Consider the following 12,244-nt stretch of genomic DNA (forward strand, 5'->3'; position numbering starts at 1 on the left):
TTAACCGTGAGCAATGCTAAAGTCACTGTTACAAACAGTGCAGTGTGCAATACTATCATTATGTTTTACTCTTATGATTGGGTACACTTTTGTGTAGTCTGATGTGAAATGGGTCTTAAATGTTCCTTTTTGAGGGGCACTGACTCTGCCATGACGCTCCTGTACCTAGATACACTAACTGAACTGATTAATTAAGTTCGGGAGAAAAGAGATATAAGCCCATCTAGGCTACACTGAAAACTGATTGGTTGATTTAGCAAAACAGACCAGGATGCTGCTCTGTCTTGGATGCGCTTGCAGGCACACACGCACAACTCCTCTCTCTCTCCCTCTCCAGTTCAGTTTCAGTTAAACTTAGATGCACACATGATTTGAAGTCCGGTCTGGCTTGCGTGCTCTTGTTCACTCTAGGTTCCGGGAGATTTTATGTAATTTGCGGGCGTCAGGATATCAATATGTGGGAGACTCCCAAAACTTCGGGAGACTTGGGATGTCTAGCTAGACAGCACTTTGTCGCCAGCACAGAATGTACAACGTACCTTAATGTTGTCATGTTTAGCTGACATAAACTCAAAATAATGACTGTATAGATAAAACGTGCATCTCTCTCCTCCCTCCATTGGTGTTTACGTTTGTGTCATGGTTTTACACGTCCTCATGCTGAAAAGGTTGGCATAGCCTACATCAGGGGTTCCCAAACTTTTCCTTGACAAGCCCCCCCAAATACCACTAGGTTCTGGCCAAGGACCCCTTGATGTGTTATTAAACCCATCGACAATACTACGGCAAATTAAAAAATACATTAAGCTAATCCTAATAATTATTTTAGCCACAAGCACTTTGTGATGGAGCATACAGTGTGTAAAATTACATTTGGGGCTTTCTGCTATATGAGAGCTATCACTCTACTATTATTCCCAGTCATTATCATGGAAAATAATGTTCAGATATGCGACAAATTATTATAATGGCATTGTATAACAACCCTCATAGTAATGGGTATATTTAAAATTTAATAAATAAAATTTAAAATTTTCAAATGTATTTATTTGTTGCTTTTATTTTTCTTTCCAACTTGCTGAGGCCCCCCTGGCACCGCCCCGTGGCCCCGGCCCCCACTTTGAAAACCACTGGCCTACATGACGTTAATCCCCGAGACAAGAAGAAAGCAAAGAATATATCTTTTTACTAAGGAAAATGACAAAAATAGTAACGCACAGTGATTTAGATAAGTAACTTTAATCTGATTACTGGTTTGTAAATAGTAGCGCGTTAGATTACTCGTTACCGAAAAAAGTGGTCAAAATAGGCCGCGTTTTAAAAAAAGTCGTCGGCTTTTTTTCAAACGTGACTGCAACCATCTTTTTCTGCAGCTCAGAAGTTGAGAAATGTTCAACTTCTAGCGGAAAAACGCCATATGTCATGCTGCCTTTTTTACGGATTACCAATCACAAGCAGATTACCAAGACCTGTGGTTTCCCATGACAACCAAGTAAAAAATAGAGAAGGTGACAGAACACCGGTCGAGAGACTCGTTTTAGTGTCTGAGCATAGGGAATTGTTTGACATGACTTTACAACTTTACCATAACATACCAAAAGCAATAGCCAATGTGAGTTTTCTCTTCCGCGACATTTTGTACCCACACGTAACGTTAGTCACTTTGTCTATCGCAAAAAGACGCTTCCGGCTGCTTTTTGGAACAAGAACGCTGGCAGATTTTTTTTTTCAAACTGAAAAAGCGGTCTGCATAACTTCTTTTGTCAGAAAGACGCTAAGTCTGAACGTACCATAACGCGTTACCAAAGATTCTAGAGCGGAGCAAGATAAATCAGGTACGTCATAGGCATGAAGTACGCTCTGAGCCCGACAGGGCGCCATTTTGGTAAGCTCAGCGCAACATTTTATACAGTTCCAATTCTATGAGCCCATCTGAACAGCTGTTTTTAATGTTGCCAGCTGTTTTTTTTTTTTTTTACTCGGTAATGAACTGCAAGAACTGACAGTGTGAAAGGCCCGATTGATCTTTTTCCAAATTTACACTGAATAAGGAGAGGTAAAGGCCTATTATTTAGACAGAAGTAGCTATTGTAGGCCTACTGGTAAATTATAGATCACATTAAATCCCATTGAGAGACTGTATAGCCTACTGATAAGCTAGCTAGCAGGCAAACTAACTTAGCTAACGTTATATTATCACAATTTTTCTGTTTTCTACCTGTAGGCTATAAGTTAACCCTTTGTTCACGGCCTGCTTAAACACAGCGCCTATAGGGTGATAGCCTATCAATCACTAATAAGGTTGAGATTTCACTCAAGCGTCTGATGTTCATAACTTAAATAAATGCAAATGGTAGGCCTAGGCTAAACACAACCGTGCTTGACACTAATTTGTATCGTTTTCATGTAGTCAAAAACTCTCAAATTGTCCTGCTTGCCTATGTAAAATGCATATGACCACAGAAGTTCGTTTTCAAATCATTTCAAAATCATTAGCCTATTTACAGGCTGCAGCCAACTTAAAACACGCCTAGATAAATCTAACCGTTGAACTTAATTTGTGCAATGATGACAATTTGCTTGAGTTATAAATTAGCTCTAGTCCTATTATTTAGGACTAGGCTATACTACTTTAAATCCTCAAATTATGACCGGGCTCTTTTATTTACTTATAGGCTGTCTAAGCACATGCCTTTATTTAATTGAGCATTATTTACTTTTTATTAAATTCGTAGGCTGCGTCGCGGCAACATTTTGTGCAAATGTGTATGACTGCTTCAGTGTTTTACGATGTCTTTGTAAATTAGGCCTACGTTTAATTAAAAAGTGTTTCTTGTGTGCGTTCATTCTCTCATTCCCTCTCCAAAATGTTCCTGTTCTAGGCCAAGCATGAACCCAGCATCAGTGCGCGCGTCACATGAATCTCAGTTGAGACAATAGATTGACCATATTGTACAACTGCAAAGCCTTATCATAGGCATGTTACATTCATGACATGAAAAGTGGAACTTATAGAACGAAAATGACAAATTACGCAGTCGGCTAAACGTTTTAAACTTACGCAAAACTGATGAACCCAGCATCGGTGCGTCACATAAATTAAAACACAAATTGAAGCAACAGCTTGACCATTGGACAATCCTACCACAAAACCTTTCCATAGGCATGCAATGTTTATGACATAAAAAGTAGAATATGAACGTATTTCATCACACCTGACAATTAAACGGAGATGTGGCTGTTCGCGATTTGACTGATTCTTGAGTTTCAGGGCAGTGCTGACTTGCGCATCTTTTTAAGATGGTGAGCGTAGGCCTAAACGAAGGAAAGCCCTCTAATCGGATGGGCAAGACTGACAAGTAGACGGGCCTAGGCCCGTTCAGGCCCGCCTGTGGCTACGCGTAGGCCTATGTCAAACAGGTGCTTTCTCTTCGACCTCCGCCGGACGACCGGAACGTCCGCTAGAGAACATGACGTTCGGGACCAATCGGGGACGTTGTGAATGTCGGCATAAGGTCCGGGGGACGTCCCGTGTTTGTCGGGAAGTTAATAGGCTAGACAGATTTTGTGAGTAGACCTAATGCAGGAATGGACGTTACAGTTATTCATAACTGTAACGAATTACTGAAATTTAAATTTACCTTTAGACTACTTCGTTTCCCAATAAAGTTGAACGAAACGAAATTTCAGTAGCGCGTTATCTCCAACACTGGCTATAGACCCATTGAACTTAGTTTTGGTGGACGATGGACAGATGTCAGTGCCCTAGCCTAATTTGCCCTCGGAAATAATTTGACATTGTCTTTATACAATATATTTAACTGGTCTAGACATGGTGTGGTCTATTGAGTTTCTCGTAATTTCAACATACAGTTTTACAGAACAAAATATTGTTAACATTTTAGGATCAGCGCCATAGGATTCCCACGGTAGCCAGCGTCTGTGACGACACCTGAGCTTACTAAAATGGCGCCCATAGAGTCATAGAACGTACTTCAATATATCCAATGTATTCTCCTGCCAGTAATCCATCTTGCGCGTAGCGCTCTAGAATCTTTGCGCGTTACTAAGTAACGTGTTACTGTCATCACTGCATCTGAGTGGGCTATTACACATGTTGCCACTGCTTCCACCAATGTTGCGTCGTACTGTACTATGGTGGTTAAGCAACATCGTTGCTAACTTTTGTAGAAACGCACCCCTGGATGGGAAACGGAAAGCCAAACATGTGGGGTGACATGGATTAGGTGATGGGAGATGTGCCTTGGATCCATGATGTGAGTAGCACTATTATCATAAAATGTAAAAACGTCTGATACATTAATTCATTGAATTTCTCTGGAATTAGGAAATTCTTATAAATTCTTCTTCTTCTTCTTCTTCTTCTTCTTCCTTTAGTGTAATGGCTACTGTTGGGTTTGGCTACCAACAACAACAGGCTAAACCCAAAAGTAGCTTCTTGCTTGTTTTCAAAAATCAACCTTGTTTTTCTGTTACTTCTACTTCTATCTGGTCTCAACTACTGTATATTCTTACTGTCATTTGTTGTACACAGTGGTTCTCCATTATTTGGATTGTCACACACAAACACACACACACACACACACACACACACATGCATGGGAAAGTTCTTCTTTTAGTTATGGTCATCGGGTCAACAACAGAGACAACAGTCTAATGGATAGAATCCTTTGGGAGTCCATCTTTGAGAGAGTGGGACATTACGTCCTTGTAGGTTTCTGCTCTGGATGGGCTAGAGAGTAATGGAACTGAGGGGTCGCATCTTGACTCTCTTGACACATCAGCTGAAAGGAGAGGTCGTTCCTGAGTGGCTTGTTATCTTTCAGAATCTTAGACCCAGTTTTTGGTTAAGATGTTTTTTTTTTTTAAATGGCAGACACCAGATGAGGCACACAAGCTCATATTTAAGCCTGGGCCAAAAGCTATTCCTTCTTTTGTTCTGTTTATCGTTGTCGCTCAAGAATTTCTGTGAAATGCTTGGCACTGTGCAGATCAGTGCCTTGAATGTCTTTGTTTTGTGATAGAACAGGGAGACATTCTATTCCCCAGTGTCAGTGATACCATCCAACAATGGAAAGAAGAAAACACATTCACCAAGGACTCGGTGTCTTTGTAAATGGGAAATCTCTTGGATGACCTGAGTGTGAAGGAGCTTCTCAGAGTCTTTCATGAGCGTTATTTCAATTTAACCAAGTTTTTTGATACCGCTGTAACCAACTTTTTATTTCCAAGTTATACCTGAATTATCAGCACACAGCCCACAATAAATCAACACTCCAGCTCTACTTATAGGTTGAGCAGTAACTGTACTTTTAAAATGGGTGCATAATAGCATTGGACTCTGTATAAGTCTGATAATACTAAGGAGCAAACACATGAAACACAGAACAGGATACATATTCCAAATGGTATTCCCAGCAGTCACTTAAATGGTTACAATGATGGAATCACTCCACTCTTGAGACTTCCCTCCCATTTCTTATTTCCCTTTTCAATCCCCATTTCAAGGGGGAATTTGTTTTCTTTGGCCAACAAATATTTTCAATCTGGGCACAAGTAAAACATCAATTCAGGGAAAATTGAATGCTATGGTTTCTAAAAGCTTACACATATCAGTGGTTGAGAAACTAATATTCATTAATATGAAGCCATCTGTCATTGCATATCTCCTTACATTAAAGTGAAACAGCATCATAGCATCACAGTAAATAAGGAATTATGACCATGACAAAGAACTATTATGTATTGGACTTAAAACCCTTTTTGCTGTGTAATTTCAAATAATAGTTTGTATCATCAATGCTGAATTAGCTATTGTGTCTGTTGACTGTATCAGGAGTAGCAGCTGTTCTATGAGTGATCTTCTTGGCACTAAGTAGCCTACATTGCATAAATTCTATGATCGGATAACCAAGCTCCCTTAAAAAAATCTTTATAAAATTTGAATGATGTAATCAATAGTGTGGTATCGCCAGTTTGGTCCTCTTGAACTTTTGTATCTACTAACAGCCTTTAGGCACTGGTCATTGTCTCCTTTTAAAGCTATTTTGAGATTGAATAGGTCCCAGAACAATTTACTGTAATAGTACAAGTTGACCAGTGTACTCACTAACTCCCTGCTTATCAGACGTGAATCTCCATATTCAAGCAGAAATACTATTACAGTAATACTAGTACCGTATTTTCCAGACTATAAGTCACACTTTTTTTCATAGTTTGGATGGTCCTGCGACTCAGGTGCAACATATACAGTATATATTAATATATATGTTTTTTTCCTCTTCATGACACATTTTTTGACTGGTGCGACTTATAGTCCAGAAAATACGGTAATACTAATTATTTTTCTAACATCATTTAGCATCATTTACAGTATAAGTGTTTGAGATTCAAAGATAGTATGATTTCAAAATATCCAATTCAAGAATACAATATGTTGGCGTTTGCTCTATGGATAAAAGCATCCCAGCAGCCTCACCATGATAGTGTTATCATTATGTTATTATCATCAAACAATAATCAATCATGATCATGTTTATCGTGGCATTGCACACAATTGCTAATGTCACTTCCCTTTGAGTCATTGTGAATCACAATCTTGCTCACTTCTCCTCCTGCTCATTCTGTCCTTAGCCCTGTCATGGTCACTTTGTCCCTTTCAGCTTCCTAGTCACACGCCTGCATCTCTGCCTGGCATTGACCATGGCTAGTCACCCCTCCTCCTCCAAGCTCCACCTGTTGCTGCACAATGTCGTGTATTGATGTTGAAGCTACTGCCTGCAGCCCCTTGTAGCAAATATGCCTGCTATTTATGCACTTTTGGTGGCATCCGCCATCTAGATTTTTTTTGTGTGTGTGTGTGTGTGCTTTGGTTTATCCATTTTGATGCCCTTTCCCATTCACAGATTTTTGGCACTGAGCCACCGCATCTGACAAAAGCAAAACAGAGAGGTCAGAAGGGGAGCAGAGGGGCGGTATCTAGCAAGAGATGTCATTCGGTCAACTCAGTGTCAGTAGCCCTAACCTTAGAAAATGAACAGTTGCTGTGCAAATATAAAAAAAACATGTAAAATAATATCTTTGGCCCCAATGTACATACAGTAGGACCTTTTTACAAAAATAGAAATCATTGAGGCTTGAGGTACAGTAAACAGAGGAAAATCACCCTTAAGCTTGAGACCTCTACTCGAAGCCAAGATGTAGGACCACTGCAGGACCACTGCAAAAAAAAACCCTGGTGTACCAGATTAGCAGTCCAGCCTTGTAACAGGGACATATGGCATGGAATATACTGATACACAAGGTTGAGTGGAGTGCCAAAGGTTCCCTGCATGTGTGACACAGATTCACCTACAAGTAAACAAAGTGAAGGAAATGCCAGCATGTTTGGCACGGGAGACGATGAATGAACAGCTGGAACGATCAAACCCCAGCTTTAGGACAATCCTGAGGAAATCCCCAGGATGCCATAAGAGAGACACAAAGGGCTGAAAGGGTCGTGCCATCTGACCTCTCAAGCACCGCGCATAGATTAACATGACAAGCAGAAGAAACCGTAATGACACATCTGGCTGTTGCCATTTATGGAGGAGCTGCATGACGGGGTTAAAGGGAACTATACTGTAGTTATCCCTCTGTTGCATTGCCTTATGGGATAAACAAAGAAACAAGATGAATACCATGGGAATTCAACTTGGATCTGAAATGTTATAATCTGTCCCTGTAATTATAATCCTTGTTTGCTTGGACTATACGATTGACATGTGACCTTGATGAGAGATAACACAGTTGCCCTTCTCTGTTTAACTCTGTCTGTGTGTTACCGTACAACCAGTTCAAGCACTGATCGCCCTGCGTATAGTCTGTTTTGAATTAGTAGTGGACTATGAATAATGCACCTGATAATTCAAATGAACCCGAATGATTCATGTTGGTTGAAACGGTCCTCAGACGCCGCTCTACTCCTTCCTTCAGATTAAAAGAAATGGCCCGAAGAAAACTTTATCATAAACCACAACCCAGCTGGCAGCGTTTTTCCAGGCTCAGAATGAGATGAGGAAGGAGTTACAAAGGTCATGTGGACACATGTACATGCACGTGTGCCATGCCTTCAAATGAGGTGGTGGTGGTGGTGGTGATGAAGTAAGGTGAAGAATGTTCTATTTACTTTAGATTTTGTAAGATACATCATGATGCGTTGTGTTCGTACCTAAGAGACAGATCTGTAGTATATATTCTGTGTGAACATTTTTGATAAGCCTCTTACTCTGTTATATGGGCTTTCTATGGGTGAGAACATTCTTACGTTTCATCTTACTACTATAACTTACTATTGTCGATAGTTCAGTTGACAGATAGGGAATTTGCCCTATTCATAAATGTTTTCAGATACTGTATCACAGTTGGTTGGTGGCAGTCCAAATACTTTGATTGTTGTACCCTTTGGATACGTAACAGCCCTCTTTCACAGTACCACATGTGCTACTAGTCGCCTGAATGCCTAACCAAAGAACCAAAGCAATATTGTGAAACAACAGGATTCTTAAGTAGTTTTAACAAATTCGTTAATAACGATTCTAACAGATGATCTGACCTTGGTCAGTGCTGTTGTCTTACCGAATGCAGTATGCCTCCAGTTTATGTGCAGTCCATCATCTGGAAGTGCATACAAAACTTCAACTGCTGGCAGGTTAAGTTTCAGTGACACAAAGTATTGGGAAAGAGAGGCTGTGTAACTGCACCTTCCCTCAACTCTCACACGAAACAGACAATTTATACATGCGGACATTCAGACATGAAATTCTCAATTGCTGGATTTCTAGTTACCTAATTCATTCAGCATTCAAAGGGTCTGCCTGAGTGGTAGTTGCATGGAAGTGCTTGAAATCGAGTTGTGACTCGTCAGGTTGCGGTGGCAGGTGGATTGAAATTGTATGTCTTTTATAGGTTGTGTGAGTACAATGTGTTTCCTCTGGCGATTTGCCAGACAATCATACAAAATGGATCTATGTAAAAATATGGATCCATATATGACAGTTATTCATACTAAAGAATCAGAGTCATGCAGATTCCTTTAGTTTCCCATGAGAAACAACAAAACTGGCGGGCGCTTGGAGATGGCGGCATCCACCTCATAAGGAATAAACCTGAAAATCATGAAAACCGTATGTGGCAGACATCATGTTCAGCACAATCATCTACATGTACAATAGAGTAAATCCTGATTTCCATGTAATGTTGATTGTTAATTAATATGTGACAAAGCACGTTGCTTACACCTTTGAAGTATAGCGCATCTTTTTACAAAAATAGAACAGTAAATAAAAAATAGAACAATAAACAGAGGAAAATCACCCTTCAGTTTGGGACCTATACTCGAAGCCAAGATGCGGAACACAATCCTACAATAGCATGCAGCAGCATCATGTAAGATTGCTAGAATTACATACTGTGTATGCCTGTTATTACCTGCAATCCCTGCCATTGCATCGTGTGTCATTCGTTTGTACTGGCAAAGCAAGGTGAGGACAGTAGGTGTCATCATAGGTGAAAACATGGAACAATTTTGGATTTCTGCTGAGATAATGGAGTAGTAAAATACTGCCCTGCTAAATTCTGTAATTTCCCATGTTTATGATCTACACATAATTAGCACAATGTTTGCTTGGAAACAAAAGGACTTAAATGACATAAAAATCACATTTAACTGCAGCATTTTAAATTCAGTGAATATAACTGTGGGTTTGCCCCCTGAAAGCATGCATGTTTTTCATCCACTCAGCCCTCCTGTACTGTGGGCCAAATTGTATTTAATTCATTTAATTTATTATACAGAAAAGGATTAAAATAACATTTACAGTCACAGCTAAACTCAGTTAAAACAGCAGGTTCCTGTTCTGCGGCAAAAGACACAAAAGACAGAAATCACATCACAGTACAAAAGCAGAACAAAAGACGTCAACAGAATTGAAAACAACACAGAGAGTTACACCAACACTCGGAAAGAAGAGGACATTCCGCTTTAGGAAATACCCAGTGGATCAATCACTGGCTGCAAGTGTAACTGTCCAACAGAAAGTCTATGTTTACGTTTTTTTGTATAACAATATTTTATCGTTCAAATGTGATTGGAGATTGGACATCTCATTCCAGGTTTAAGTGTAGATGGTGTGTGTGTGTGTGGTGGGAGGTGGTGGTGAAGAAAATTGGCTCTGACCATAGCTGCTTTTGTAAGCAGGTAGCCTAATGAAATCGATGCATACAGTATGTGTGACTGATCTAGTGATACGTTTGTGATGTGTATGTTGGAGGAAGAGTAGTAAGTGTTCTGAATCTGAAAATGTGACTATTTGTGTGTAATTTTTGAAAAGTCATGGCATTTGAGTATGAGAGTGCAATGCAGAGATGAGTGGGAATCTTATGAGATCTATTGTATAATCTTGCTATTGAATCAATGATTTCCTTGAATTGGTTTAATTGATAGGTTTGTGTTCTCATTCGGCATTATGCTTTTGATTGGTGAGACAGTATGTGAATGGGCAGATGAGGCGTAATGAACACTTCTATTGCATTTTAGAAAGTCAAAGAGATGGACTGGAATCAAAGAGATGGACTGGCCATCCATTAAATAAATACAGTATACTTTTCATTCGAGATTCAATGTTTAAATCTACTTCCTCACTGTGTATTCAGACCTTTTTATAGAGGCTCTGTTTAAAGATAATGTTCCTAAATATATTTGGGAAAGTATATCAATAAGTGTTGATGAGTATATTCACATGGGTATTTGACAATTCCAACATTAATATTTTTATCTTCCAGCTTGATCTTTTTTCCTCCTCATTCTCAGATGCTATGGTATCAGCTAGAATTGTTATGAGGTTAGTTTTAGAGACTCACATTACTGGGAGAGAAGCCACAGTTCCAGCAATGTTGGTATTTTGCAACATATTATATTGCAACATTGTACGAGCTGTCACTGTCAGAGCTGAAGAAGAACACAGCAGTTAGCCAGAAAGAATATATGGCTGAATCTGACAGAAAGGGTCACTTTTTTATACACAAGATAGTGTTTTTTTTATACACAAGATAGTGTTTTTTTATATACACAAGATAGTGTTTTTTATACACAAGATAGTGTTTTTTTATACACAAGATAGTGTTTTTTCAGTATTTGAATGTAGCGCTAGAGCCTGACAGTATCCATAAAAAATGCACACACACACACACACACACACACACACACACACACACCTGCATACCAAGCAGGGAGGCATTCTAACCTAATCTGTTTGTCAATTGTCAGTCCTTTATCAATTTAAATAACCTATACACTATGTTGGTCTCAGTATTATATTGTCTCTTCCCACTACATATTCAGTTGGTCGCTTACTTCAAACCAATCTTCTCATTGTAAATTAGATCTTAATGAATTCAATACATGCTAAATAAGTTGGTGGTCTATTACTGCTCTCTATCCCCTCAACACAGAGGGAATAGTCTCTTTGCGTGCTTGAGCTATAGTGCTGTCCTGTTATATCTTCTTTGTTTTTTTTTCTATGCCTTTTATATGCTCTTATCCACTTTGGCTTATATTGAACAGTTCAAGGACTCAGATATTAACACACACGCACACACACACACACACACACACACACGCACATGCATACACACACACGCACACACAGACACACACACGCACACACACACACAAGCATACACACACACACACACACACACACACACACACACACACACAGACGCACACAAAGCATACACACACAACACACATGCACACAGCACACAGCACACACACACAACTATAGGTATATACCACTACATAGCCCTGCCTTTGGCTTTTTTTTCTCATTTCTGCGTACTTTGGACATGAAATATGGACAAATACATTGGACTGATGTTGCATGTCTAACGATACTTCTCTTTGACTTAAGCTGATCCTTTTCACACTAGGCCTGGGGTCACTCACTGGACTTTTTTCTCCAAAGAACGACACATGCAAGAAAGGCTATTGGTATAGTACTTCTTTCAAGTGCTTTTGATGTTTCATCCACTTGCAATGGAGAGCTCTGGTCAGCAAACAGCAGTAAGGGGTTTTCTTGACGCTTCTGTCAGGCAGTCTCAAAGAGTTGTGTTCATACTAAACCACTTTAGATGTAATATTGAAACATGAACATATCCTGTATTTAGGGCTGGGACGGTAACC

General features: G+C 39.6%; 1 protein-coding gene across 3 annotated transcripts in view; it reads left to right on the forward strand.

The window, feature by feature from the left end:
- The window catches only part of LOC121706587 (cadherin-22-like), a 128,512-nt gene that overhangs the window by 20,377 nt on the left and 95,891 nt on the right, over nt 1-12,244 (forward strand). The window contains exon 1 of one of the 3 annotated variants that reach the window (XM_042088458.1): nt 8,072-8,168. The exons of the other annotated variants lie outside the window; for them this stretch is intronic. The gene's annotated coding sequence lies outside the window, so the exon portion shown is untranslated. Of the gene's footprint in view, nt 1-8,071; nt 8,169-12,244 lie in introns of those variants that run through there. 3 annotated transcript variants of the gene reach the window in all.

This window comes from Alosa sapidissima, chromosome 4 (assembly GCF_018492685.1).
Source record: "Alosa sapidissima isolate fAloSap1 chromosome 4, fAloSap1.pri, whole genome shotgun sequence".
Lineage (NCBI taxonomy): Eukaryota > Metazoa > Chordata > Actinopteri > Clupeiformes > Clupeidae > Alosa > Alosa sapidissima.